The sequence below is a fragment of the Halyomorpha halys genome, unplaced genomic scaffold, assembly GCF_000696795.3.
Source record: "Halyomorpha halys isolate HHAL.00 unplaced genomic scaffold, Hhal_1.1 Scaffold1750.1, whole genome shotgun sequence".
Taxonomy (NCBI): domain Eukaryota; kingdom Metazoa; phylum Arthropoda; class Insecta; order Hemiptera; family Pentatomidae; genus Halyomorpha; species Halyomorpha halys.
Genome location: NW_027110658.1, coordinates 10796 through 36918, shown reverse-complemented (window position 1 = coordinate 36918; position 26123 = coordinate 10796). Strand labels below are relative to the sequence as shown.

Here is a 26123-nt window from a genome sequence, read left to right as displayed (position 1 = left end):
TATATATATATATATATCCACATACATACTATATGTTTGTTCAAACATACGTGTGTGTACGTACAATTAGATACATACATTTACATAAATATATCCTGAAACTTCCCTTTAACAGATAGTTGAGGGAACCAGAAGTTATCTGTTAGAGAGAAGTGTCTCTAACAAGAAGTCTTAAAGAAAAAAAATTTTTAATTTTCTTTTGGGGAATATTTGATTTTAATGCATTATTTATAAGATTGGTAAATATATATAGTGTAAAATATTTTTCTTATTTTAACAAAAATTGACACTTTTTTTTGCTCCTACTTCTGGCTGCTATTTTAAAAAATATTTTTTTCAACAATAGTTGGTTATGTAGAATCTACTGAAGTCCTTCATTCCCTTTAATACTTGACAACAATTTGAGTTTTTTAATTTGTTTAAACGTTTCATTTAACTTGATCCGATGTTCTATGTTACATTGGATTGCCATTTTGAACGTTCGAATTCATGAGAATTCTGTAACTGATATCTAAATACCAGCTTCTGTAATAACGTTCAGGTCTGTATTCATTGCTTCACTTGGATTTGATGTTTAGTATTGATATTATCAGTAGTTGTTTAAGTTTTTGTCCCTCTTTGCTGTTAGCATCTGTGGTTGTATTTTGGAAATCAAAATTCATAGTAGTTTCTGTCCTAAAATTTAGACCATATTATTGTTATCTCCTTGTCCAAAAACTGTTATACAGTTATAGTATTTGGTAGAAAATTGATCCAAATGTTTGGCAATTCTATATGCCAGTGAGATACTGCATAATTTATATGCAATATTTAATATAATTTTATTTTTCTTTGAGAAATTTAATTTTCTCAGGATCTGGAATTTGGACATTGGTTGTTGTTATTCCAAGCTGCAGATATAGGTTGAAACTAAAATAAAATAAAAAAATATTTTAAAAGACATATATATATATATATATATTTATTCAACTGTTGGAGTTAACATTTAAATTTTACATAATAACATGTTTTTTAATATAATATTATGTTAATACAATATATATATATTATGTGAATTATATCAAAATAATATTATGTTATTTGATTTTCTACAACACAAATATTGCATATTTACAATGAGACCGGAAATTTGAATGTTTTGCGTATTATTTTTGTTAAGATTTTCCATACAATAGTAAAAAATATGTCTTTAAGGCTTATTATAAAGAAACTTTTTTCACTTTATTTTATGGGCGTAAAATATAGAAAGCTCTACTATCTATGCTTGGTTAGGGCCGATATGTTAGTGGAACTTTTCAAGTGTATTCATAAATAAGTTCATATAAACAAGATTCATTTAAAGTATTTCTGATAATTATTGAGAATTAGGTTAATAAAGCTGTTTGCTTAATTGTAAATTTCAAATTGTGTGTAATTATTTCTAGTCAGAGTGTGCAATAGCAAATTGCTTCATCATTAGATTAGATAACAAAATTTAAAAAAAAAAAATCTTCATGTCAAAATTGAAAACCTTAGATATTAAATACTTCTTCATATTGGGATGTTGTGTAAAATACCTATACTTATTAACTGATTAGAGCCGTGAAGCATGTATTATATCGTAAAAACTTTCATGTTGTAATTGTACCAACATAAACTACATAAAAAAATCTTATGACAGAAGATAATGCCTTGCCATTTCCACTGAGGACTGAACTAAAGTTGGATAATAAGTTTGCTTTAGTATTCTATGTCTCTAAAAAAATAAGAGAGAAGATCGCGAAATGCTGTCACAGCATCTTAACTAATAGATACTCTGAAGAAAATATTTTTTTTCTTTTTTGAGAAACAATGTATGAAAAGTATAATTATAATATGTGGATGAAATTCATGGAATTTATTTTGAAATAAGGAATGTCCAATGTAGAGAAATGTCTGTTTGGAGAAGTTTCAAGGTATATATATTTATATATAATTGTGTGTGTGTTTGTGTGTGTGTGTGTGTACATGCATGCCTTTGTGTGATTCATACCACCCAGATAAAAATGTGAAGTTTAGTGTAAATAAGATTTTATTTTTCAATTATCAGCAATTATTATAAATATTATGTTTAAATTACTGTTTTGGTTGACATTTTTAAGTGGTAATTTATATACATTTAGAATCTTTCTCTGGTGGTTGGTAGACTGGTAGAGTTTCCGATTCTAGTTATCCCTGTGATTATCAATATCAGTTTGATATAAATTTGTTTTGTGATTTTAGGAATGGTGTAGTAGTTTTCCACCTTGGGACAATATAATAAATAAGTTCCCATTGCTTGCAATAATTTATTCTAGTACTGTTTGCCAGTCTTCTCTGCTCAAGTAGTTATTCTCAAGTAAAATTACTCATCAAATAAATTACAAACTTAATAACCGTTAATTTCAAACTGAATGAAATTTTACTAAGTATAAAAACAAAAGAAATAATATATGCTGATTGAACTTGAGTGTACCATGCACTTTAACCCCATAGAATCTTGCTTCTAAAAAATTAGTTTTTTTATTATGTTTTATATTTGATGCTAAAAGTTGATGATTTATTTTTTTAAATATTTGCGGTATTTATTTGTTCAATCACGAAAATGTTTGTCTCCTAATAAATTTTATTAGTAATTTTGTTATTATATTTATTTAGCATAAGATTTATCTTTTTGTTGAGTTGCATTTATTTATAAGTTGGGAGGGGGGAAAGGGGATAGAAGGGACGTAGAATGGTTACCAATATGGTCCACTATCAAGTCTGTATGTAAATATTACAATATTTATGGAATCATACAATATACATTATTTTTAATGAAAAATAAAAATAATAACTCATTTTCATCTTTTGTTGTTATAAATAGAAAAATCCTTGTTGTCTTCGTACATTTATTATACACCTGTTATCTTATGACCTTGTTTATTTACTATTGCTGTGATAAGTACATATGTAAATTTAATAATTGACTTAGAAAAATCTCTTGAACATTTTAGCCAGTTGACCGAAGTAAATAATTATGAAGATAAATATAAATTCATTAAAAAATGTAATGGCAAATTTGTCTTATTATTTATTCATTTTTTATCATAAGACTGTTTGGTGGTCTTCTGGATTTCATTTTGATAGTTTTACTTATTTGTTAACATTAATCTCTTATAATTTTTATTTTCATATTAACACAGCATGCTTTTATTTATTTGTATTGATTGAGATGAAATAGTTGTTATAATCATTTAATATTTTTAGAATACTTTTTATTCCCAGAATATATTCACATTTATATTGTCATATTTTTACCATCCAATTTTCGTTGGAATTAAAAATTTAACCAATTTTCAGGGGTATATATTATTTTGTAAATATTACTTTTATTAATTGTTACATTTTTAGGTTCATTTTATTATAATTAAATTTGATAATTGATGATTCTATAAATAATTTATTTATTCCTGCAAAATTATTATTATTTTGATTTAATATGCAACACTTAAAAAAAAAATTTGATGGCACATCATCAAAGAATTTTTGTTCTGATTATGTTGCATTCTGTTTGTTTTTTTTTTTTTATGTATTTAAATTAGTACCATTACTAATTTATACTTTGTTTTCAATTGTAAATTTTATTCAAGTTTTCAAAATTTGTTTTATAAATTTCTTATCACTTTTTTTAATATATTTAAATAACATTCGTGGATTAGTTTCTTATTGCAATTACTTATTTATTTATTTTTTTAAAAGTTTTCTAGAGTGTATTTAATTCCTTTTCTCATTTCACCCTCTGTGAGACTATCATTATACTTTTCATCAGGATGACTGCCTCACAACTGTTCCTTTCCTGAAAATATCTAATCTTCCCTGGTTATTTTTTCAGCCCTCAATGCTTTGAGGAGAATGAATGCAAATTTTTGCACTTATATTTTAACATGTTATGCATTCCATTATAGCATATAATTTTAAGCTGTAGATTAACCTTATTTCAGCCGTGTCAAGTCATTAATCAATATAAATCCAAGTCAATAACACCATGACAATGACCATATCACAAACTAATATCAGGCACCAACCTATATTGTCCACATTCCAATGCTGTTGACAGCAAATGATTTTTTTTCTTTTTTTTCCTGAGCCCTTGAGATCTAGGAGTAACATCTACATGATTGGTTTTTTTAATAACATCAAATACACTGTTTTGTAGGAAGCAGACCCAAATGCATTTGCTAATTCTGTGTATGTGTATGCCTGTGTGAGCACAATGCGTATGAAAGTATATTTAAATGGTTGGTACACTTCAGAATTCTCACAAAAATTAATTGTGACATTTCCTCTCTTTAACATTTCCGTATCTGCTTTAAAACTATTTTTATGTATTGTTTTAAGTTAAAATTGGGCTCTTGTTTGCTGAAGTTATTAGAGCTATTTTGTGATTTTGTTAAATTAAACAGATAACCAGAAGTCTTGCCTATGATAGCAAACATTAACAAAATGTAACTTAGCTACCTAGTTTTAATATTTTTGAATTTATTTCAGTTCTAGTATTAATATTTTGGTCCTTTTAGGAGTTTTTGATTCAGAGAAAAAAAAATCTGTTTGCAATTTATGTTATTATTCTCTAGGATTCTAATTTTGTATTTTATTGTTCAATGTGTTGTTTATAATGTACAAAAAACTACTAAGTCTGTGCATTACATTATTCCATTCCTTCCTATTAATTTCTGAATCATTGCATTAATCATAAGTTGTTTTTTTAGTTGTATAGAGTAAATTTAATGTTACTTCTTTTTCTCAAGAATCTTAATTTTTCATTAATCTTTTATTTATAATTATGTATATAGTCTTTTTCGAAATGCTACTTTTATTTTTCTAATTTATATTCTGCTTATTTATTTATGTAATATTCTATGCACATTTAATTGAGTTATCACATGTAAAATTCTCATATACATTTAAATCAATTCTCTTTATATAATGTACCATGAAAAATGTAGGTACTTGAGGATACTAGTGTTCTATTTTGGGATAATTCCCAACAATAATTTGTTTAGAGTTTTTTATTTTATTAACCATATTTGCTCGGATATTGGTCAACCACACGTATAAGTATGGATCCTCCATTTTGAAAATAATTATCAGGGAAAAATATTTGGAGGAAAAAATAAACTTCTAATAAGAAATCTTTTCTAAATATACAAATCATAAAAAGAATATACATGTCTAAATTAGGTACTACATGCAAAGATAGTTTAATTAAATGGTACTTACCAGGGAATTGCATTGTTAGTTGTTGTCACTGATTTTGATCAATTTTTTTTTTAGTAAATTCATATTAAAAAAAAAAAAGAAATCCACCACAAATCCAGTCGTATCATCCATGGAAGCTGAGAAAAAAGTTAAATACCCTGGAAAAAACATATCAATTTTTTTCAGGACGAAACTGTTGGGTATGGGTTGATTCTTTTTCACTATAGAATCACCAAAAAAATTTAATCATAATCGGTGATGTTACGCCATGCACTCTCCTTTTTAGTATTAAAATTTGTTAAGTTAAAATAAAAATAAAAAAGTAGAAAGGAAATTATCAGTTATAGGTGCACAGAAATACCTACAGAAACTCTTTACCAAATTTAATCTAAAGTCAAAAACCAACCTAACAGATTATTTTTCATTTCCTATTACTTTGAACCTTTCCATTATTTGAAAAATGGTTAAAATATAAAAACATCGTTTCACTGACAAATTAAAAATATTTTTTCTACTAATCACCCATTTTTCATAAAAGTTTAAAAACTCGTTTTAACCATTTAAATATTGGTATTTCTATTCTATTCTAAAACAATGGTTTTGATATCTGTATCACAATAAGAAATTCCTAATTAGATAGATCCTTTTAATAATACGTAATACTAAGGTTCATACGAAAATAAACTATAAAATGACAGAAATTCTCTACGCTTGATCGAACTCAATTTTCTCGAGATCGAATCTGAGTATAAGTTATGAAAGAAAATTTCAGGGAAAAAATCTATTAATATAATATTGAACTTTTTTTTTTTTCAAAATATAATTCTAATAATTTCGTTATAATGTTATGCTTAATATATATATACATATAGATGTGTGTACATTAATATTTATAATATCCTTTGGTTACTAAATTTTAAATCAAAATCTTTGTTTTGTTTTACATTACGTTTTAAGTTTTTTATGATTTGACCGAATTAAATTTTTTTTTTTTTGAGTCACCATTGTTCTTTGGAAGCTGTTCATTAAAAAATACCATTTTTAAATTTGGATATGTACCTGTGGTTAGAATAAGTCTTTCTCGACTTATATTTCCCTCTCTAGCTGTTATTATCTTGATATATCTATTGATTTCTTTTATGTGTTCACAAGTTTATAACATACATCGTCAATCTTTTATTTAGGCCTTTTGTTAATTAAAATAAGGAAACAATTTCATTCTTAATAGGGAGTTGATATATCTTGTACAGATATCATATGTTGAAGGTTTTAACAAAGTATAATTCATTTATTATATTAATAATGAAATAATTACTCTTTATATTCATGTTATAAATTTATTTGTATATAGAAAATATTAATATCAAAATTTAATGAATTGTGCATTAATAATAGAATTGATATTGATGTAACCAGTTTTACCTTAGTTTTTTTTAGACCTTTTTTGGTTTCTATTTTCCATTGTTTCACCAAATTTCAATTCAATTTTATATGAATCAGAATTGAATACAACAAAATAACAATTTTACGCATTTTTTTTTTTTCATTGTTTTATTCTGGATAGAAATTTGTTAGTTTCCATCAAAATAAAGATTTATTTACGTTTTAAGTTCATGAAATGTAAATTCATAAGTTTGAAGACCATGACCAATGGATCAGAATTTCTAATACAATTACTGTTATTGCTGTTTTGTCACTATTGATTAAAATTGTGCGGACTGAAGGAATATACATTCCATTTTATATTTGGAGTTCATTAATAATTTTCCTCTATCCATAGATCTAGGAAATCTATTTTATTAAGCCATTTTATGGGTTTATTTTGTATTTGGTTGGAGCAATTTCGAACTGTTCATATTTTGTTTGTCATCTTTTGATCCTATTATTATTTTTATAAAACAGAAATTAGTACAAAATAAATTATTAACTGAAAGATCTACCTTTAAAACATTATAAATGTGTAGGTTTGTGATGATAGGTTTTATATGCATTATACTAGTTTCCCAGAAAATATAAGATATATATTTTTATATGTCTGATGCCATAATTTATTCATTTATAACGTTTGTGTGTATAAAATATTTTATTGTATTATGATCTGAAGAAACTTTTATACTTAATGATTGAATCAGGTAATTTTTATGTTTCAATAATAGTTAATAAAAAAGGAACAGCATTTCTTGGTATAATTCCATGAATCATATAATTGTGTCTTATTTTATTTATATTTAGAAGGAAAAAATGATCTTGTTTTATTTGCATGATATGCTTTTGTTATTAAGTGGTTCATATTTTTTTTTTTATATACATAAACTGTATCATTTTATAGGAGGTAAGGAAAGGATGGGGCAATAAAGTCCTTATAATTAAAAAAAAACCTTTAAAATTGTTGCGATTTGGTTTTTCAATTTCCCAAGAATTTGAATGGCTTCCAGAAAATGTTATGGTTGGTTAAATGTTGAATAATCAATTAAAGAAATTCTGTTCTCAGTAATAAAATGAACTGTTGTTGAATCTTAAATCTATACCTAAAATCTTTTGAGTTAAGAATTTACATAGTTGTAATATAAATTTGTTTTTTTATTTATTAATCAATATTGAGTTAGTAACTTAAAATTGGATTATTAAGCAAGTCTAGATTATGCTTTATACGTAAATAACTGCATAGCAGGTAGAATATTCCAATATAAAATATGCAACTGTTTATGTAAATGAGCCTTTGGTAATTTATAATGGTAAAATTTTTAAATTTTAGTATGTATGTTTAAAGAAAAAATGTGGTTTACATTCACACAGCTGAAAAATATACAATCCTATTTATGATATGGAATTGTTGTATTTTTATTTTTTGTTTTTAATTAATCCAAATCTATTTAAACTTAATTTAAAATTTACATTAGTTTTTCACCTCCAATTTTACTTGAAATCTTAACATATAGAGCTTGGAGTAATTTCATGTACTCTTGAATTTGGTGAAACAAGATCTTGGTTAAACTAATTTGTCTTGATCATTCCACTTCTTCAACCTGACATTTAATTTATTTTAATGTTTCGTCCGCAAAAAAAAATTTAATGCCATGATTGACTGATCATCTTAGTGTACTGATAAACCATGTTGCCACTTAAATATATTTTCTTGAATAGTTGTATTTTTTTATACATCATTTTATTAAAAAATGAGTAAAGATTATAGTGTTTGTTAAAATGCATTTCAGATATGATCTAAGTGCATTTATGTTTCTTCTTATGTGATTATTCAAGTCTTAAACAGCCTAAATTATATAATTGTAAATTTCCTTAAAATATTAGATATCAAAACTATATGTAGTAACGGCATCAAATTGTAATATTACTTGTAATAATGTATGTGTCTGTGACTGTGCACTTGTTGCCATGACTGTATAATCATAAAATATGACTGTATAGCTTTACAATGTTTTATCTGTGAGATGTTAAAGCTTAAAATATTTTTATGTGATTGCTCTCTTAATAATTTGTTGATGATTTTTTAGCATGTAAATCATGTTATTAAATGTCTATATTAACTAATTATGTGTTATGGAATTTAATGAAATTATATAAACATGTTAATAATTATATAATTTAAAATTTTAATATTGGGTAATTGATTGTAATCAAAAATATATGTAACAATTTACATGTCAATCATTTTTTCACCTTTTTTTTTTTTATCAATTTGCCATTTTCATTTCTTGCTACATTCAATCAAAAATGTGAGAATAATTTTGACTAGGATTTTAGTTTACTGATAATTTAAATAATCCACAAGTGGGAATGATATTGATATACATTTTTTAAAAATGTTCTACTAAAAAATTAATTACATTAGTAAGGATTTAATAAATAAAGAAAGGAATGAAGATAAAATTAGAATGCCTCTTTTTGTGTATTGAAACTGCCCCTAATGAGTTTTATAAAGCCATTGATCCAGTTTAAATGGATCTTGAAAGCATAATAGCTTATTTTGCTGATATTTAAATTCAAACAGATTTATTTGAGGAATGCTACGATTGACATTCTATGCTGATGCTATTTAAGTGCATTGAAAGATTGAGAAGGTATAATTTTCATTTGGTCAAGAATAAACACTAATTATTTGCTAAATCAATTCAATATTTTTGACATCAAATAAGTTATAAAAGAGTTGGTAAGATGATTCTATTTAGGACTAGCAGTATAAGTTTATTTCATGTGCATCTTCAATTCTCCATCCATTAAATAGTTTACTCAAAGAAAATACAAAAAATTACCTGTATGATAAGTGTCAAGTGAATTTCAAAATGATGAAATCCAAAATAACTAGTGATTAAATATTAACCCCATATAAACTACATCTTCTTTTGACCTTAGGAACAGATGTGAGCTCAAATGGGTTGGTTGGCAGCAGTTATATAGCATTTAATTGATGATTAAGAAAGACCTACTTGCTCTTGTTTCCAGGTTCTTAACCAGAAATGAAAGAGCATATAACCAACATGACCTTATCAAGAAAGCATTTACTTTCAGACAAAAAAAATGTTAGATTTCAAAGAAGAATTTTTCTTGGTGAATAAAACTAGAGAAATAATATTTTTGAAACATCTTCAGTTATCGCTGAAAGAATTGAAAGGAAACTTACATAGATCCTGAACTGTTAATTAAAATGCATGAGTTAAGAGTTTACGTTCCCCGAAAACTCCACTTTATGTTTTACAAGAATTGCACTCCTCTCCCACTGGCATTGTAAAAGTGAAAGGAATACCTCGCTCGATTTGCTCCAGGCCAGGCATTTACTCTGAAATCGGGCATCGTGTTAAGACCTGTCGAAGCTGAACAGAAGTTAAGAAAATGTCAGCAAAAGTCCCACTGCATACATGGAAAGATCCAAAGAACCCTGGCAAAGAATTCTTATGGATGTCCTTTCAATGATAATTGTTTTCTTGTAGTAATCTATACTAAAACTTGAAGTTATAATTTCACCAAAAGATTCTACCTCTAATGCAATAATTCAAACCCTAGATGATTTGTTTGTTTGATCTTGTTTAAAGGCATAAAACCTTTTGGTAATCAACACCTATGGATTGTTATAATTATAAAGCTTAACATTCCCAGAGATGTTTATAATTTTGAAAGGAAGTGATACTGTTTAAAGATGTAAACACCAATGTGATTTTAGCTTCCTCATCCTCACAGATGAAGTTCTCACAAACTTCAGATAGATGTGGGTCAGTCTGTTTATGGTTGGTAAATAGTGAGGACATTCTTCAAAAATATGCTTAAGCGTGAGAATATATTGCCAATATTACCACGTTGGAGGTGCAGGTGCATGAGGACAGTATGGCCCATTCTCAAGCGTTAGAACAACTTCCTTTCTATGGCCGCTGCGGTATGATATAGGCCATGGTTTTACTATTCTTTTGATCCCACATAGCCTGCCTTCTTTCGGATATTTTATTTTAAGAGGTCTACTTAGTTGGGGGTAAGAATGGCGGTGCCAACGTGTCTCTATGGCAGCTTTGTCTGCGAGCTCGTTGCCAACAATGGCAATGTGGCTCAGGACCCATAAGAATTTTATGGACTTACCTTGATCTGATAGTTTTAAAAAGAAAGATTGAATTCTTATGATGAGTGGATCTTATACAGATCTGGTATATGTTTCTCAAACATTTTAGAGAGCTCAATGAATCTGATATTATTAAAATTGTCCTTTGAGTTATGAAAGGCCAAAAATGGGGGGCTGATGCTAACACGTGAAGTGCAGTGGTATATATTAAGCATAATTTAAATCTATTGGTTGAATCGCGGGTAACAAAAGACGAGGTGGTTGAGGTTTTTTTTTGTGCATATAGGAAAGATGTAGCATTGTTTTAGAGTCCAGTGTGGATTCTGAGTTTCAGCCTTCAGGAACGGAATCGCTCCAAGTGCTGAGTTAGCCAAAGTGATTCTTTCTTTAAAGGAAGTGTTGGGCTTGGTTTATGCCGAAAAGCTATGGAGAATTTCAATCGGAAAATATATTTATGTGTGGAATGATTTGTCTGCTGAAATAATTTGGAAACAATTTATATCCAGTTTTTGTTTCCTAAATGTTAGGGGAGGTTTGCCTACTTCAGAGTAAGTGCTGTGAATGGGAATGGTTCTGAGTGCGCAGGTTGCAATACAGATTCGTATGTGATGACTGAATCGAGCTTAGCCACGGGCAGAGCTATAAATAAATGACTCATGATTCAGCTTAGCACAAACAAATGTCCTATACAGTTTTATATGGTGAACCTATCCGAACCCGTATTTCTCTTTCGAATAAAGTGGAGTCATAAAGTTTTCATTGTGGAAATTTGTATGCCTATAAATGTGTACCAGTGATTAATTTAACTTTTAACTCGTTTTTAATGGTATTGACGTTCTCAGACCTTCAAACAATCGCTAAATCATCTGCAAAAGTACAGTTCCTCAGGTTTCGGACAAATAGTCATGAGTACTTGGGGATGGGAATAAACTACGCACTTACATTCATTATATCACGCACTTACTTTCATAATATTAATTAAACCTTCTTCAATTTTTTATTTATTATTATTAATTTCTTTAATTAAACCTACATATATATTTTCTGTAGATTTTATAGGTAAATTAAGAAGTACGGCTCCTAATTCTTCTGATGCATTAAATAAAAGCTAATGGTTTTGATTTTCTTTCTCTAATCTTTTCATTGGAATAAAAAATTATATAAATCTTCACAAACTGCTATGAAATGAGTTAATTTGAATGTCGTACCTTCATATCTTGGAATACATTTTAAAATTTCATGTGTTAGTACTTAAGAAATTTCTGGCATTTTTTAAATAAATTTAATTCGATGAAAGAAAAAGATAATCAAATTATAAATAATTATATGATAAACTAAACTCTATTTTTAATCCTACCTTAAAAATACAAGATATAATGAGTACTTACAAGGTCTTGAAGTATACAGATTGAGACAAATGGTCGCAAGTCGTCCTGTTATTTCAGCAACAGAGGTAGTGAAGACTCCTATTCAACAATTTTATTTCTTCTTTCTTCCTCATTCGGCGGATAAAGAGTTGATACTTGAGTCTGATGTGGAATAATTCATTACACAAGTAATTATTACCGACAGATTTTAGCAATCCGAACTTCCGCAGTTTCTGTTTCTGGGCGCCAGTTTAATAAATGGAGTCCGATAGACACTTCTTAAAAAAGTGATTTATTCGAAATAAATTATAACAATACCAATTAGACATACAAAATACCTAGTATATACTAGATGTAGATTAAGAATCAGGAATAACTAGAGATTTAAACTGAAAAAATTCAGAATTTAATACTTTGCATATTAACAAAGATATAAGGCATCAAACTTCCTGATGATTTCCCAATCATCGCTTGCAAACAAAGCCAAAATAAGGGTTATGTATTTAAAAACATTAAGACCGAGATTACAATCTTTCTTGAGGTAATGTAACGTAAAACCTGAAAATTTGTCAATTTATATGTCACTACTTCAAGTGGATTTTCACAATTTAGAACTAAAATGTCAGGTTTTACATTGATTAAATGTTCTCCTACAAAGTGCTCTCTGCCTTTTATACTCTATTAAGTTACCGGTAGTCATTGACCTTTGGAATTTTTTGTATGCCCTTCGACGATTTTTAATGACTTCCTTGCATTCGTCATTATACCATGGGACATATGGTCTTTTCGGCAACCCAGGTGTCATCAGTATTGATGCATTTGCCGCTTGTAAGATGGTGTCATTGATTGCTTCACATCTTTCTAAGAGGTTCTGCGCCTATGTCTAGGGAGTTTCATTACTACCATCAATAATATCATCGACCATTACTTGAAGAGGGCTGGTCTGTCGAGGCTGGTGTTAGGGGCTTTACTTTCCAGGTAAATAACCCATATGAATCTTTGGGAGTGATATTAACGGATAGTTTCGAATAACATCCTTTCTATTTCATTCTCAATCTCATTTTTGGAGGAATTTTCCTCCTTAAAAAATTGTCTGGTAGTGTACTGAGCTTACGCATGCCACTCCTCCAAAAAATCAACAATTTATTTTTATATTCTTATTATAGAATTATATAATAATATTAGTGAGTTACATTTATTTATTTATTTTTTTTTGGGACAATATTTTTAGTGTTACTGTGGTGCAGCGCATGGTTGAGCGCTTTACTGATGAAGCTGCACCTTATCTTATGCATCTGATCGGTATGTCCAGTTTTCCTGGTCCACATCCGTCCGGGTACCTCTTGTAGCTCACCAGCTTGGTCTTAGTCGGGGTAAGGAGAATCTTCTTTTCAGACGCCTAGGAGTATTATTAGGTAATGAAGGGGAAGTCAGGTTAGAAACAAGTGGGTTTGGGTGGTTTGGTTAAGTTTATCATCGAAGGATTGGTATCTTGTTCTGGCCAAATCGGTAACATATGGCACATTGAGGTCCTGATGGATGATTTGATTTGTGACAAAATAAGGAGCATTGAGGATTTTGACTTGTAAGGATTGGATTCGGGAGGAATTCGATGGCTTAGCGGAGCACCAAAGCTGAACTCCGTTTGTCGTTATAAGAGTCATGTAGATCAGTCTTTTGTAATGGATTGGAAGTTTAGTAAGGTAAGAGCAACATTATTAAAGGAAACTAGTAGGGTAGTCGGTAAGTTTACGACGAAGTGTAAAGGTGATTTGATGGGATTTGTTGAAATTTATTTTAATCCTACAATCACAACACCATTCTTTGAGGGCTGTTATATGAGATTGGAGAGTTTGGGATACAATTAAAGGGTTTTTATTAACTGCAAGCACACATGTGTCATATTAATTCATGGTTGATATTAATTATTGATTCATATTTTTTCTTAGCTGCTGTATAGGTAATTTTTTCGGTCTCCAGTATATTGTTAATTTCTTTTTCCTTAATAAAAGTTGGACACATTTTTGAAAAAGACTTGTGCTCACCGGGACAATTTACACATTTTAAAGGTTTTTCGCACTGCATTCCTTCATGTCTATTTTCCCCGCAGTAACGACAAAGTGGATTGCTTTTACATGTTGCTTTTATGGGTCCAAATCGCATAGAGACAGTACACCTAATATATACTCTAATATATTGTTTTATAGTAATATCATAAAATCCTATTTTAATTTCGCGCAGAATAGTGGGGTTATTAAACGTTAGAAGATAATTATTGCTATTATGTTTTTCGTTATTTTTAAAATATGTCAATCTTTTAACCTTTTCTACATTTTGTGCTTCTAATTGTTCTTTTATTTCATCTAGTGTACAAAAATTTTAGTCGGGACACCATATGACACCTTGGTTCTGGTTTAACTTACCATGCGGTTCTACTTTAATCGGGACTTTATTTAACATTGCTTCACATTTTAGTAATTTTTCTGATTGTATATTTGTAAAAATTTCGATTAGGAGGGTTCCATCTTTTAATTTTTTAGCAACTTTCACTTCCCCGATCAAATTATTTATGCTTTTATAAATAAAAAACGGCGATATTCTTCTGAAATCTAACGAATTTCTTCTTCATCCTTTTCGTCTCTTTTTATAACAAGAAACCTTATGCATTTTGCTTGTATGTAGTTTGTTTTAGTAGTATTTGTTTTAAATTTTGCATTCTTTCGTGTTAAGGGGGGATACTCAGACATACCGTCTGATTTTATATTTAATAATTAAGATCCAAAAAACAAAATAATAACAGAATATATATATCAAAAAGAAAAATCTAAACAGAGAGATATGCTTTGTAGAAAAAAATAAAATAAAAGAAATTGAAAACTTATCGCTTGTAGACTCAAGTACTTAATCCTTTGGAGCTCAATCCGCTAAATGCGTCCTTACCACACAAAGTATAAACACTGATTGTCTGCAATGACCTGTAAGAACTCCTATTAACAATCGGAGTTTGTTTCATTTTAGGCCTAGCAGCCACTTAGTTTTAGAAGTAGAGGGTTTAGTTATTAAAATGTTGGCCTGTCTCAGCCCTACCTGTCCCTCCACTCCTTGCCTGCTGTCTTCCATGTTCAGTCAAGAACTACTTTTCTCTGATACCTTTTTAGAGATGCCTAGGAATGGCTCTGGTCCTATAGGAGGGTGCTCAGCTTTTCATTACCTGTGTTTCCCTTGTGTTCTGGGACCCGCATAAGCTGAAGCTTCTTTAAGCACGCTAATGATTCTAAGGCTTGTTTACTCTCTCTTACCAATTTAGAGGTGACTCCAAGACTTGAAGGGTAGACAGACTATCTGAAAAGATGGTGATGCCAGTCCTTTCACAGTTGGTGACTTCATGGCATAAAGCTGCTGACAAGCAAACACTTCTGCCTGAAAGACAGTCGAGTGCTTGCGTAGTGGGAAGCTTAGTTAGCCGATTGATTTTGTTTCTTGTTAGGTGAGTTTACCGCGAACGCGGGGGCAATGTTCGGTGCTGCTTTTGAAGTGATCGTCTTTTTAAATATTGTGAGTCTGATTCACTTATTTCTGAGACTTCTGGTCTCCTCTGTGGAGACAATAGAATTTTCGCAGGACGTATTTATGTCTAGTTCCGTATTATTTTTGTCCATTTTGAACAAAAATACCATTCACTTCCAGAAAAACAAATCATAAAATAAATTTTTAAAACATATATACTATATATAAAACTGGAAAAAAAAATTCTCAGAAAATAATCAAATCAAAGAGTCTCAAAAAAAAAAAATATATATATAAAGTTTTCGTGTTTACTCAGGACCCACTGGAGACAGATTATTGTTATACAGGGCCTTGACAATGAAATAGTTCCATAAGATAAGACCTTTGGGAAATTATCGGCCACCTGAGTCGCCAGTTTGTCAGCTCTAAAATAAATTGTCACTCACCTCATCTTACTTTCCGTAAATGTAAAAATGTTCTACTGTTTATAAACCCACTGTTTACTGAATTTACTCAAAAAACCTCCGCATCACTTTAACCTAATGTTTTATTGTGATTTTAACCTGCATACTGAAACTTTCTAAGTGTTTGTCAGACAATTGATCCCAATGTGTGAATCATGCATTTGTCTCAGGATAAAATTATTTTTTCACTTATAGTTATAGTTTCAATGATATCGTCTAATCGTATTTAGTTAAATGAGTAATATAAATTGATCTTTGGAATTAAAGGAATCTTTGTTATTATCTAAATCTTTATTATTTATAATTTATTCGATGAACTAAATGATGCAATATAGAGGAAATTTAGCAAAACATGCGTTCTTCAACGAATCCTCAAATATCCTAGGGGTTGTTTTCTGATAGGTTGTGTGGCATGGTGAAAATAGACTTTTGTCTTCTTCCTCCTAATGAACCTCTGGTTTTTGGTACTGAGAGTCTGAAAAATAATAAATACAATAAAAAAAAAAAAGAAAACATATTTTAAAATTTACTTTTAAATTATGAGAGATAGTTGACCGTGGATGATAAATGAGGAGAAGAATAAATAATAATAAGAATAAAATAAGTTAGTCATACTTATTTGTGTTTCATTGACCGCACCCCCAACCATCTTCTCCTCATTTACTTTTAAATTGTATTTTATTCATTCGTTGACAATTATTATTATTTAAAAAATTTTGACTTAAAAATTTTCCTCGGTCGTAATCCAGAAGAGCATTTCCTTGAAATATCTTCCTATCTCTTGGTTTTTAAAATGTCACCATGTACAACAGCCGTCAATGGTACATGAGACTTGATCTCTATGCAATTAATTCTTCCTCAAATTTACTGTCAACTTTTCAGCAGGCCAAGAATAGTATTTGTTCAAAATACAAGTATTGAAACAACGTGTTAATTACACTAATATTTATTTATTTTTTTCATAATAGGGAGGACTATTAGTGATATTACAGGAGTTAAAAAGGACAAGTTACTACTGTACAAGTCAGTGTAATTGTATTAAGTTAAATCGACAAGACTAATAGTATTAGTTTGTACTTTATTATGAAACAAGGTCCAGATATCCATCAATTAGAACACATTCTACTCACTCTTATCTACAGATGGTGAAGTTCCAACTTTCCTTCATCCCAGATAAACCTTTTCTCCAAAAATAATGCTTTAACGTTCTCTCCAGACAATATAACTATTATTTTTTCCATTCTCAAGAAGTAGGGAGACGTGTACTTACAAAAAGTTGTTAAACAGGAAAAGGAAGATCCTTCTCTGACACCTCCTTCTTCTGATGAATGAGAATGGGTGGCCATTGTTGGAGCCATTGCTCTTACTTAACTAATTTTATTACACTAGTCTCTGCTAAATAAGCTAACATAATAGTTGGGCACACTGACGTAAGCGATGCTTTCAACATTGCTATTCAAATAGAAAAGCCACCACTGAGTGAGTAATAGCAGTCCACCAAATGAGTCATTCTGAATCTGATGAAGATCCCTACCGTTACTTTTGATGATTACGCTGATTTTGAGTGTATATTAAAAAAAAGTTGATAACAATGTTTATTGTATTGTATGTATTGTTTATTGCACCGACTCTTTCCGGAAACTCTATGTATAAATTGTAATGTTACAATTTGTGGAGTTAATTAAACCCGTAAGTGCGTTTTTTCCTTTACAACATTTGTGAAACGTTATTAGGATTCCCTACCAGAGCCGACTTTCTAACAGCTTCGGTACTTTTGTCTAGAATGTTTAGTTACTACCATCAATAATATCATCGACCATGATGTTGAAGAGGGTTGGTCTGAATGTCGAGGCGAATTTAATCAAACCTTTGGGTATGGTCTAATATGCAACCCTCAGGATAGCATTCCCTTCATCCAAGGTAATTCCTTTGTGAGGAAGAGCTGTGTACTTGATCCAATCGGCCTTTTTAAGGTTGCATGTTGCGCTTTGGTGAAGAATGGAGGTTTTCTTGGTGGGCATAATGCTACTATCAGCAATGATAAGCAAAGCTAAAAATGTGTAAGAGGCGGCAAGGTCTGAATAGGAATTGCCTTCTCCATTATAGGCAAATGAAAGTTGGGCTGGGTGTGTTTATTCAGATATTTATTGCGTCAATGTTTATTCAGAAAGGGAATTTGAATCAATTAAATATTCCCAAATTCGACCTTGTGACTTTCTCGATCTCCCTAATTGTATGATTTATAATTATATTTAGATTTCCGAACTTTTATTTGGTTACATTGGACACCATCAGAAAAAGATCCGTGCCTACGGATTATCCTGAGGATACTTTCTTCCTGTTCTCGTAATTATTCGTAAAAGACTCTTATTTCTTTACTGTTGCGAGAACTGATATCGAATAGTGGAGGTTTGTGGTTCATGGAATCGGCTCCAGTGTATGACTGAATTAGTTTACAAGAGAACTGGAAAAATAAAATTTACGTGAGTGATATTTCGCATTCTATAGATAGAAGAAATAAGGGAAAAACTAGCGAAAACAGTCAGGATTCTAGTGAATGGAAAACCTCTATGCTATTTTACAATACTTACATCTTTAAAATTTTAAATAATAGCAACTACATTCGAAAACTATAAAACTTATTTAATAAAAATAAAAATTATCTTGCCCTAAATTTTACAGAGGAAAAACCCACTTAAGGATTTAATAAACTCGACAAATTATTACATCACAACTTATATGCATTGTTTCCGGAAAGGGTTAGCGCTATTTATAAGTTTAAAACATAAAGATCTCTTATGTAGAGGAATATAATTTATTTATAAACAATTTTGACGTATTTTACTTCAATTATATTGCCTAAATGGTGAACAAAAAGTAGTGGGAATTATTTGTTCTTCAAATTTCTAAGTAGCAAATTGAGTGGAGAACGGGAATTACGACGAAGTCCAGTTACTAGAATTTTAGATGCTAAGGAACCTTTAGTTTACGAGTATAGATAACACTTTATTGTGTGTGTATATATAAAGAATCATAAATTGTAGTATTTTTTCCATCGCCGTTTCATGGGACGCACCAAAATGAGTAGATTTTACTTTTATATTTTCTCCTGAACCGATGGTCCAATTTTGTATCTGTTAAGTGCATTTAGAGTTTTTTTAATATAGATTGAACTGAAATTAGGTCAAGAATACACAAATCGAGTTATAAGGAAAATAAGATTCAAAAATATGAGTTAACTTTTACGATCATCTTATGTTTATCGAAAATGAATCTGTTTGCGCAGACTTGTTTTATTTGCTTGAGGTAGAGTGCCTATAACCTCAATTTTTTTAATTTACGAACAATAACAAAGATAAATTTTTTAAATGCCAAAATAATTACAAACAATATTAATGAACCTATTTCAGTAACTTCTGTGGGGTTCTAGATGATAAATCCGTTTACAGATGGAAAATGTATTATTCCGTATATAAATGATAAGGAAAGTAAATTTGTCCCGAAAGTGCTGCCATCTCTTGAAACTAAATATTGTATACTTAGCCTTAAAGCCCGCCCCTCTAGCTTCCGTTTGTCTCTTAATAATTTAAAGAACGATTTAATTCCAACTTTTTTTTTTTTTTTTATGACCATTTAAGCAAAATAATTTTTATTAAATGGTTTTCCCTCAATTCCACATTGCTAGTATATTTTTTAATTCCTCCTAAGAGATCATTGTTTTATTTTCACTTATTTCATTTTTCAAAAGTACCAACTCTTTTTAGACAATCATTTCTTTAATAAGGTCAAAATATTTACCTGGGATCTCCAGGTGGTAGGTGCTGACGAGGGATTGCTCCTGCCTGTGATTGATTTATAGGTCTGTTGAATATTATACCACTTGACTCTTCCTCCTGCAACAAAATTTAATTATTTTATTAACGTTATTTTTGGGGGGTTTCTGTTTAAAACTAGAACTGAAAATTAAATCATGAATGAATATTTCGCTATCCTGATATTGAAATATCTCGGATTCGGTGGGCAATTGCCAGCATATTTTACATTCAATTATACATATATATGCAAAGTGTAGTAGTGGGAATAAGGTAAGGAACTAGGCAGATCGTCACTTTTTTCCCCCTTTATTTACCCATATATTGCTTAATTTGTATTCCTTATTGAAAATCAAATAGGAGCCTACAATCCAAGTAGCTCAGGAAGAGTAAAAAGTCGGTCTTATTTATTACATGTTATTGACATTAAAAGTCTAAGTGTGCGACATCGGAAGACTCCCTATTGTAACTATTACTTCCTAGGTTCATTTTATTCAATAATAATCCCTAAAATTTTTCTTTAACTTTTTATTCCGGGTTCAATATCTTGGAAACTATCAACCACGCGATTACGCATACCTTTCCTAAATCAGAGTAAATTTAATAAATATGGAGCTCCTTCTCAAAAAATGAGAAATCATAATTTTTATATTTTATTTTATTAAATATCATGGAAAATCATATTTCTACAAACAAGCCCATTACAAGGTACTTCAAGTGAATTTTATTAGGTTCATTTTGAGCACTAATAGGTGCTTGTTTGTTGAAAAGGTATTGAGATTTGAAATTTTTGTCAAGAAGGCTCATTTTCAGGGAATGTAGGATTGTCAAAATGATGTAAAATCGTAAATCACATCCCATGGTCGGAGTCAAAAACCGGCATTCTACCGGTAAATATGGTATGGGTGGCAATCCTGTCAAGTATTTTAAGTAGGGTGATATCTTAGCTATCATCCTTTTTTTCTGGCAAAATTACATCCCAACGTCTTCTATCAGTCGAACTAATTAACATCATAATAAATAATATAAATGTGTTGTGCTTAAGGATCATATATTTAATCGCAGTTAAAATCAAATTAAATTTCAATTATCATCACTATTTAATTGGCACCCGTTCGGACAAGGTCCAATCTTTCCTTGAACAAAAAGTTTTGATAAGGCATATAAAGGACCCTATGAAATGACGCTATTCTCCAAAGAATCAATAATCAAGAATGCTTATATTGAGGAAGGTTCCTTATATTACAAGAGCCGAGAAGGTAAAAAAAGCAGTTATCTCACCCCAATTTTTTATTACTTCAATGAAAACTATGTATAATTACTAGTCAAAATTGATGAGTCTGCCAAGTATAGGTAGGGGGAATAAAAAATGGCGGCTGTTTCAAAAGAATAATTTTTTATTCGGAGCTCTATCTTAAAAACTACCAACAACACTAGAAAATCTAAGAGAGCATTATTTAGAGAAGAGTATATTTGCTGAAATATTAGCCCTGAAAGAGCTATTTACGTCCAATAGTTATCGAACTATAGTTTGGTGTTTGATTTATGAAAAACTTCATTTCAGAAACTATTCGACTTACAGATTAAAGCTAGTTAAATTTACTACAAAATAGTTAATTAAGTTTATCTTAGTAGGAGTAGTGGTTTTTATGATATTTGACAAAATAAACTCAAAAAATGTTAATTTCTAGTTGTTCCTATAAAATGTCGAATTTTTGAAAAAATTTATCTCTATATCCATAAGATCCACATATGCCTGCCAACACTTAAAATAAAGGAAATTTACTATAAAGTAGTTTATGACACTTATCTTCGTAGGGGTAGATGAAATAGTGGGAAATGAAAATATGTCCGAACAACTATAAATCAATTTATTTTAGCAAATTTCATGTAAAATATTACTCCTACGAAGATAAACATCAAGGAACTACTTTATAGCTCATTAAACTAGCTTTAATTTGAGTGCTAATAGACATCTGTACGTCAAATGGTTTCAGAGATATAATTTTTTCAAAATGAATTCACTAACTACCGATCTTTCAGTACGTCCCATACAACATTTTTATGAAATGTTTCTTTTTAAAAAGCTGTATCTTGAAAACTATTTAACATAAATAACTCTATTAGGGCTCATATTTTAGCAAATTTACTCTTCTTTAAATGACGTTCTCTTAGGTTTTCTTGTGTTGTTGCTGCTTTTTAAGATATAGAGATCCGAATGAAAAATTAGTGAACTATGAAACAGCCGCCATTTTTTATTCCCCCTACCTATACTTGGCAGACTCATCAATTTTGCCTATTAATTATACATAGTTTTCATTAAAGTAATTAAAAATTGGGGTGAGATAACTGCCTTTTTTCTCCTCTTGGGCTGTTGTACTAATAGCAGAGATTCTAAACTAGTGGGCCGCCATAGCCTTAAGGTGACCCGCTAAAAGTATTTTAACAATTTTATTATTATTATTCTTGATGTTTTGGTATTAGCTAAAATATTTTAGCATGTATAAGGCTTTTGATCGAGTCTGTCACTCGGGACTGCTATACAAGATGATATAAAGTAAATAATTGTACAGAATGGAGTTAATAAAATAGAGTGATGAGAAAAGTAGAAAATAAAATGTGTACATAGGTAATTGAATATGTAGGTAAACAACCATAGGTAAAATAAAAATTAAGTTATATAATGCAAATAATGAATATATTTGTTCATTAATAATTTAAAAATTAAAACTATGGAATGAAAAATAAAATTGAGAGAACGAAAATATATGTAGCAAATGAAATATGCAACCATTATATTAGATAAAGAGGCAAAATATAAGTAAAGTTTAACATAAGAAATGAATAGAAATAAAAATAAATAAATAAAAAATAATTTGAAAACAACAATAATAATATATTGTGAACACAACTAATAACGTGGGTAATGAAAATTGAGAAAAGAATAAAAAAGAAGGGGGGGGGTGTAAAATAAAGATAGGGGAAAAAAAGAGAATAAAACATAAAACCAACCTGCTAGCTTGAAATCTTACCGCCAAGTGGTTTCTGCGCCGCAAACGGCCAAACTCCGAATTAAAAAATATGTTACAGAGATGGCAAAGTGTATTTGGTAATTGTTTACCTCAGCTCCCCCAAAATGGTGGAAGTCCATTTTTTTCGAGACGAGAGTGTACTGGTAGCCCCGAGCGGAGCCGACTATGGACGACTTAGGGTAGATTACGAAATTAACCATCCTTTAAGAGGGAAAATTTCTGTACCTGCACATTTACTCCTTTCTTCCTTTTTTAAAGGTTAGCTTACAATACACTACAATTTCGGACAAATTTTGGTTGTCACTCACATTTTAAAAACATTAAGGTGGATCCACATGTTGGCCGCTCGCCACGGATCGGAGGCTCGTACGAAACTATAATTAGAAAAAAATCGTATCACTATCCTACTTTTCAATTTGTTAATCCATAAAAAAAAATAAATCTAAAATAAAACCACCCTTTTTTTTATTGTCATATTCATTGTCATCCTACCATATGGTAGAAATACGCCCTTCATCGTTTTTGTACTTTTGTCCCACTAGTTCACAATCGACAACACTATGCGGCGTTGCTTCTTCTGAACTCAAGGTTACCTAGGTAAAGCCTTAACACTCGGCTACCACGGGCTCTAATAGTCTAATAACAAAGTTAAAAAAAAAACTAACTTTTTTGTTAGAGTTTTTAGAGTACATTAATATTGTACCGAATGTTTGCGATGAACCTGATAGTTTTTGAGATACTAAAATAAAACTGAAAATAAACTATCTTCGTCTACCTCCCCCTCACGAAACAACACCTAAAGAACTTTAAGACTGTTAACAATTTAACAGGAAGAGTAATGAACAATTTCTGTCTCAGATTAAAAGACTATTTTTATATGGTTACACATTTTTACCAAATTCTATTTTACTAAAATAAAATTCTTCTGTTATAATTTCCATTTTCAGTCATCATGGTAGGATGAAGCAATGTTTTACGACAGAGTATTTTTAGTTTAAAACTTTTCATGTTTGTAACCATATTATATTCTTCTTGAGGCAGGGAATGGAAAAGAATTATGAATTCAACATTGGCATGCATTTTCTATTTGACTTCAAACAAGCATATACCAGTGTGGAAAGAACAGGGCTTTCGAAAGCTATGGTATGGAAGTAGCTGTTCGCTCAATTAGAACTAATCCAGGAGGAACTATCTACAATCGTATCAACATGTAGGATATGCAGAAGATGTGGTCATTGCTGCCAGAACCCCAACAGCTTTACTAGGAACATTCTAGGAATTTTAAGAAGCAGCAGCTAAACTAGGCCTCGAGGTTAATGAAAATAAAATTGTGTACATGAAAAGTTCAAGAAGGAAAAAGGAAGTGAATAGTAAATTAACTTTCAGAGATCGCAGTTTCAGTTCTATAAACCAGTTTAAGTACCTGGGAAGCCTGGTAACAGATGACAACAAAGAAGAGAGCGAAATAGAGGCCAGGGTAGCAGCAGGAAATAGATGTTTTTTTCTCACTGCAAAGAATGAGTGGTCATCTACAAAACCAGCGGTTATGTTTGGTTGTCCATAGCCCTTGACAAGAAAAGATGATCGACTCCTGGTAAATAAATGTATTGAGAATGATATGGGGAGAAGTTTCGGATTAAGTTAAAGGAATTTAAAAAAGAAGGGAATAGTCTTTGATCAAGGCAAAATAATCTCTGAATTCCTTAATCTAAAGGAGGTAAAGGAAAGCATAAAGGTAGTTTTTTCAGTATGAAAATTTCCTCTGCGAATTGATAAAAGCCCAAGTAATCCCTTAAAAATACTACTGAAACTATTGGAAACTTCGGTCCAATATCTTGAAAATCTATGCAACATTCCTCTGGATAACGTTCACCCTTTAAGACAAGGAATTAGTCTCGCAGTGAAATGAGCAGCTCTCTGATATCAACGAGTAACTAAAATTTGGAAGTGAACTCGTGCAAGAAACTCATAATCAGTGACGTTAATTGAGTTACAATAGGTGCCAAACTATGGCGGCCTTTTTTGTCAACCAAAATACACATAGATTGTTCAGTCAAGGCTCCAAAATGCGTTAGGAAGCAAGTCCAGGTGCTAGATGTAACATCGGAGAAAATATCAAAAAATTCAATAAAATGCCAAGAGGAAGCAAGGTATCTTGTTTGTAGCTGGAAGGCTGCATACGAGTACCATTGCTTTAACATCGATGGCAATCAGTAGCCTGTTTGAAGATGCTAACGGCACACTGCAGCATTTCCATAAAATTTCAGTCCTCCCATGTGTCCCGTTATGCCAAGAAGAAAAAGTTCCTACCAGCTATTCAAGGAAACCTAGGCAATACTGAGCTGCAAGATAACCGATGGCGGTAGAATCATCCTGACATAATTATAAACAATGTTTAGGCTGAATGTGAGCCTAAATTAGAGCCGATTTTTAGTCGGTTGCTACTTTCCATTTTTTATATACAGATTCATTGATTCATTCTTTTATTTTTCAAAATATAATTTAATTTTGTTAATTATACGATAGTTGTATTTTTAATTTCATTTCGGAGAGTCTACTCATTCTATCTCATGCAGTTCACTGATTTATTTTAAATTCAGGAAGCATACAGTCAATAGATCTATAGGTGATGCTTAGGTTCACACTACATTAAGGAGGTCATTAAACATTTTGCTTTTTTATAGGTAATTTAAACTGTTTTATAAATGTAATTGAAAGAGCTATTTTTATTATTTTTTTTGTAAAGAAAATAATAATAAAATATTTGGAATGAAATCTATAAACTTTACTGCATACATATAATTAGTGGTATTAGTTACAGTGGGACTGAGGTGTTTTGTAAGGGTACTGTTATCGTCTAAAATGAAAATTATTACCTCAAAATTATTAGCAGTAACCGTATTTATTGAAAACCCCTGTGCTTCTGGTATGTCAAATAATTGATGTGTTCGCTGCGCGTTATAATGTCTGGAGTTTTGTTCAACACGTAAGGCCCTCTGAAAAAATATTAATTATGCTGTTAAACTATCAAAAGGACAAATATAGATAAAGTTGAATGACTCCCTTTCAACAGATTTAGGCTTCTCTACTCTTAATATGTTTTATACGTCTTACTTAGCTAAAATAAAAAATTATAATTA

The 26123-nt window shown here is 30.1% G+C and overlaps 1 long non-coding RNA gene across 1 annotated transcript; it reads right to left on the bottom strand.

The window, feature by feature from the left end:
- Positions 1–16430: 16430 nt before the first annotated feature.
- Positions 16431–25986, bottom strand: LOC106690514 (uncharacterized). Its single transcript, XR_010843799.1, has 3 exons — positions 25860–25986; positions 19938–20032; positions 16431–16614 (listed from the first exon to the last, which is right to left on the bottom strand). It is a non-coding gene; the product is annotated as an uncharacterized lncRNA (long non-coding RNA).
- Between the last annotated feature and the right edge of the window lie 137 nt (positions 25987–26123).